Source organism: Nyctereutes procyonoides, unplaced genomic scaffold (assembly GCF_905146905.1).
Source record: "Nyctereutes procyonoides isolate TBG_1078 unplaced genomic scaffold, NYPRO_anot_genome, whole genome shotgun sequence".
In the NCBI taxonomy this organism is placed as follows: domain Eukaryota; kingdom Metazoa; phylum Chordata; class Mammalia; order Carnivora; family Canidae; genus Nyctereutes; species Nyctereutes procyonoides.
Window position 1 is genome coordinate 4,287,260 of NW_026575041.1, and position 6,011 is coordinate 4,293,270.

Genomic DNA, 6,011 nt, shown 5'->3' on the forward strand with positions numbered 1-6,011 from the left:
TCTCTCTATCCTTCTGTGTCTTTCATGAATAAATAAATAAAATTAAAAAAAAATCAAAATAAAATCTTAAAAGAAATAAAACAAAGAAAAAATACTTCAAAATTGACTCCTGAGTTTAAAAAGAAATTATATTGGATACTAGAAAATAATCAGAGCTGAAAGAAAAATGAAAACATTGCATATCAAATTTTATGGGCTACAGCTAAAAACAATATTCACAGAGAAATGTATAACCTAAATACATATTTAGAAACAAAAATGATTAAAAATACTCTAGTGACTAAACTCAAGAAGTTAGAAATAGTACAGAACAAACCAAACAAAGGAAGGGGAAAAATATAAAGAAAATGGCAAAGTAAATAAATATAAAACGACCATACATTAGAGACTGTCAAATTTCTGCCTTAACTTAGACAAATCTCTGACAGGCTTATCCAGAAACAAAACCAAACAATTTTAGAATTGTAAAGAGAAACAGTTGCAGGTACAGCAGATGTTTAAACAATGATTGGCAAATGCTAAGAATTACTTTCTGCAGATAAATTTGTAAAACCTAATGGGGTAGCTAACTTCCAGGATGGCCTACAATGATCTTGACTTCCTTGACTTCCTTGACTTCACCATGAGCTGAAGGCAGATGCTCAATCACTGAGCTGCCCAGGCATCCCTATGTATTTATTTTAAATAAACTTTTTTAGAGAAGTTTTAGGATCACAGCAAAATTGAGCAGAAATTGCAGAGGGGGCAGCCCGGGTGGCTCAGTGGTTTAACACCACCTTCAGCCCAGGGCCTGATCCTGGAGACCCCAGATGGAGTCCCATGTCAGGCTCCCTGCATGGAGCCTGCTTCTCCCTCTGCCTGTGTCTCTGCCTCTCTCTCTCTCTCTCTCTCTCTCCCGCCTCTCTGTGCCTGTCATAAATAAATAAAATATTAAAAATAAAAGAAACCTGCAGAGAGTTCCTACATACCCCTTCTCCTGCACCTACACAGCTTCCCCCACTATCAACATCCTATACTAGAATGGTACATTTATTATGATTGATGAGCCCACACTGATGCTACCTCACCCAAAGTCCATAGTCTACATTAGGGTTTACTCTTGGTGTTTCATTTTCTGTGGGTTTGACAAATGTGTAATACCATGTATCCACCATCATAGTATTATACAAAATAATTTTACTGCCTAAAAAAATCCTCTCTGCTCTGCAGATTCATTCCTCCCTTCCTCTGACCCCTGGCAACCACTGATCTTCTGTCTCCATGGTTTCACCTTTTCCAGAATATCATATAATTGGAACCCTACAGTATGGAGCTGTTTCAGATTGGCTTCTTCCACTTAGTAATGTACGTGTAAGCTTCCTCCATGTCTTTATATGGCTTGATGGCTCATTTCTTTTTAGCACTAAATAACATTTCATTGGATATATCACAGTTAACGTATCCATTCACTCACTGAGGGATATCCTGGCTTCCAAGTTCTGGAACAGATAAATAAAACCGCTATAAACATCCACGTGCAAGTGTTTCTACTGAAATAGATTTTCAGCTCATTTGAGTAAATACGAAGGAGCATGATTACTGCATCTTATGATAAGACTATATTTAGTTTTGTAAGAAACCACCAAACTGACTTCCAAAGTGGCAGCATCATTTGCATTCCTACCAGCAATGAGTGAGAGTTCTTTGTTGTTCTACATCCTCACCAGCATTTGGTGAAGCCAGTGTTCCAGATTCTGGCCATTCTAATAGGTGTGTAGTAGTATCTTACTGTTTTCTGAATTTGCATTTACCTAATGACGTATGATGTGGAGCATTTTCTTATGCTGATTTACCATTTGTACATCTTCTTTGGTAAGGCGTCTGCTCAGGGCTTCTGCCTATTTTTATTTTTATTTTTATTTTTTTTATTATTTTTTTAAAATTTTATTTATTTATGATAGGCACACAGTGAGAGAGAGAGAGGCAGAGACATAGGCAGAGGGAGAAGCAGGCTCCATGCACCGGGAGCCCGACGTGGGATTCGATCCCGGGTCTCCAGGATCGCGCCCTGGGCCAAAGACAGGCGCTAAACCACTGCGCCACCCAGGGATCCCTTCTGCCTATTTTTAAATCAGATTGTTCATTTTCTTATTCTGAGTTTTAAGAATTCTTACTCTAGGGATGCCTGGGTGGCTCAGCGGTTGGGCGCCTCCCTTTGGAGCATGATTCTGGGGTCCCGGGATCGAGTCCCGCATCGGGCTCCCTGCGTGGAGCCTGCTTCTCCCTCTGCCTGTGTCTCTGCCTCTCTCTCTGTGTCTCTCATGAATAAATAAATAAAATGTTAAAAAAAAAAGAATTCTTACTCTATTTTGGGTAATAGTCCTTAATCAGATATGCCTTTTGCAAATATATTCTCCCAGTCTGTGGCTTGTCTTCTCATTCTCTTGATGGTGTCTTTTGCAGAGCACAAGTGTTTACTTTACTTTACTTTAATTTTTAAAAGGATTTTATTTATTTGAGAGAGAGAGAGAGAGAGCGAGCATGTGCACATGAGTGGGGGGGGCGGGGGGCAGAGGAGAGGGAGAAACAGACTCTCCACTGAGTGGGGAGCCAGACCTGGGCTCCATCCCAGGTCCCTGAGGATCATGGCCTGAGCCAAAGGCAGACGTTTAACCCACTGAAACACCCAAGCACCCCGGAAGTGTTTAATTTTAAATGAAATACAACTTATCAATTTTTTCTTTAATGGACTGTGCCTTTGGTATTGCATCTAAAAAGTCACTGCCATATCCAGGGTCGTAGATTTTTCTCCTGTGTTATCTTCTAGGAGTTTTATAGTTTCATATTTTACATATATAGATCTATAAGTTTTGTGAACAACTAATATCTAGTCCCCCCACCCCTGCTTTTTTTTTATCATGCGGATGTGTAGTTATTGCAGCACCATTTGTTGAAAAGACTATCTTTTCTTCACTGTGTTGCCTTTGCTCCTTTGTCAAAGATCAGTTGACCATACTCATGTAAGGTCTATTCTTGAGTACTCTATTCTGTTCTATTGATCTATTTGCCTCTTCCTTCACCGGTACTACACTGTCCTGATTATTGTAGCTTTATAGTAAGTCTTGAAGTCAGGAAGTGTCAGTCCTCCAGCTTTGTTCTCTTTCAGTATTGTGCTGGCTATTCTGGGTCTTTTGGCTCTGTATAAACTTTAAAATCAGTTTACTGATATTGACAAAATAACTTGCTGGGATTTTCATGAGGATTGCATTGAAGTTTGGGGGTGATATCTTATGCAGCATGAGATAACTAACACACTTTGGGGAAATAAGTAAATCTTAGGAAAAAATATAACTTATTAAAATTGATTTAAGAAGATCTAGAAAAACTGAATAGTTCAATAAATTGAATCTATAGTTATAAATCTACCTACAAAGAAAAACCAAACATAAAAAATATGTGATTTATTTGATTTTATAAGTGAATCTCACAAAACTTGGATAGAACTATCTGCATGTTATGTAAATTATTCCATTAAACAGAAAACAGTGGGAAACTTTTGCTTCCAGTTTAGAAAGCCAATATAATAGATGTACTGAGACAAACTAGAAAAGCATAATATGAAGAAGAAAACTTATAAGCCAATCATAGATATAAAATCTTAAATGAAATGTTAGCAAACAATTCAGAATTATATATACAAATCATGATTTATCAATATTAAGTTATGTTTATCCAAGAATGAACACTGGTTTAATAACAGAAAATCTGTAGATATAATACCATGCTAATAGATTCAATAGAAACATCACACAATCATTTTACATAGATATATTTTGGAAAATGTGATAAAAGTTGACACCTTTTAATTAATTTTAAAAACTCTTAGCAAGGTAGAACTTACTAGTATGTCAAAAGATACATGGCAAAAACCTACTAGAAGCAGTATATTTTAGGGTGAAATGTTGGAAGCCTTCGCTCTATCTTCAGGAACATAACCAGCGGAGAGCTGATCCCAGTTAAAAAGGTTGGGTAGGAAGGGCCAATGCATTTGGATTTCTAGTCATGAAACTAGGTAAGATTTAGAATCAAATACCTCAGAGCTTTCTCTGTGATTGGTATGACCACAGAGATGGGGATTATACCAAACATGAAATCTTTGTATCCTGGAATCAAAATATAAGAATGAGACTCTTACAATCATATTTGGAGTCCTAGAATCTCAGAATAATAGAATGATACAGTTCTAGAATCCTAGAATACATGAATGTTAAAATTCCTAGAGTCTGGGAATAATTTAATATGTTTCTGAACTTTTTTTAAAATTTAACTTACTATTGCAGGCTAAAAAATTCTTCCTTATAATGAGCCAAAATAGGAATTCTTGCAATTTCCATCTTGCCTTGAGATCACATATGACAGCATTTAAAGTTATATTAAAAAACAACTGTTATATCCCCTGATCTTTTCTCAGGATAAATATTCCCAATTTCTTCATTTAGTATACTACCTCAGTAGTATCCTAAAGCCAGGTACTTTGAGACTCTGGAGATCTCCTCTTACTCATCAAATTTTCATCCATGAGTTTTAACAACTATCGATGGCTGTTGCCTGAGACAATTATTACTACGATGTTTGCCAAATAACTCCATTATTCCTTCTACATTTATTAGTTGGCAGCATTGTTTATACCAGCATGAATTCATGAATTCTTATTTTTTTCAATGGCTTTAATCCATTACTATCACTTTTTATTTTAATGCTCAAACTGTTCCATTGTTTTCTCAGTGGGAGGCCCTTGGTGGTGTCTCTGCAGCTACCTTATATAAAATGACACAGGCACATGTTAAATTCCACAATGAGCACACACCCTGCCTTCCTTCCTCCAATGTTACCACCATGTGGAAGATGGTGCAGATGCATGTTTCTGCACATTTATTAATACGCGTGTACGCATGTGTATGCATGTGTATGTATGCATTAAATAAATTAATTAAATTCATGTGTATTAAACATTTATGTACTTGACTTTTTTTCTGAATGGTGTCAAACTTTATGAAACCTTTACGATGTGCTTTTCCCCCTCATCAATAGGAGTTTGAAATTCATCCATGTTGATAAAACTAGTCAGGCCATCTTAACTGCTCTCCAGCAGTCCACTGTATGATAAGCCACTTAAAAAAAATCTATTCCTTCACTAAGGAATAGTTAGATTATTTCAACGTTTTAGCTATTAGAAATAGTACAACAGAGTTTTCCTTATGTGTGTCTCCATAGCCCATGTGAGAGCATTTCGCTAGGGTTAATAACTCAGAAGTAAAATTTCTAGGCCATACAATACATGCGTCTTCCAATATATAAGAAACAACTTGCTCTCCAAAGTGGTTATGCCAATTTACATGCCCATCTGTGATATGTGAGAGTTCTTGTTTCTCAATGTCCTCCCTGATATTTAGAATTACTAGACTTTTAAACTTTTGTCAACCTGGTGGGTGTAAATGTTAAATTATGAGTATTTAAATGTGAATACTAGGAATATTGAGTATCTTTTCATGTGCTTATTGCCTATTGGAGTTTTTGTGTATTACCTGTTCATACCCTCTGCCAATTTCTCTGTTAGGTTGTTTAAAGGATGATTTTATATGTGTTCCTTAAATACCCTATATATTAATCACTCATGGCTTCTGTGTGTTACAGAGATCTCCCAGTGCATGGTTACCTTTTAATGTTGTTTATAATATATTTCGACACATAGAGGTTTAAAATTTTTACGATAGTCAAAGGTATTTTTTTTTAATTTTTATTTATTTATGATAGTCACACAGAATGAGAGAGAGAGAGAGGCAGAGACATAGGCAGAGGGAGAAGCAGGCTCCATGCACCGGGAGCCCGACGTGGGATTCGATCCTGGGTCTCCAGGATCGCGCCCTGGGCCAAAGACAGGCACTAAACCGCTGCGCCACCCAGGGATCCCGATAGTCAAAGGTATTAATCAAAGTTGATGCTTTTTGCATCTTTAAGAACTCTTCCCTACT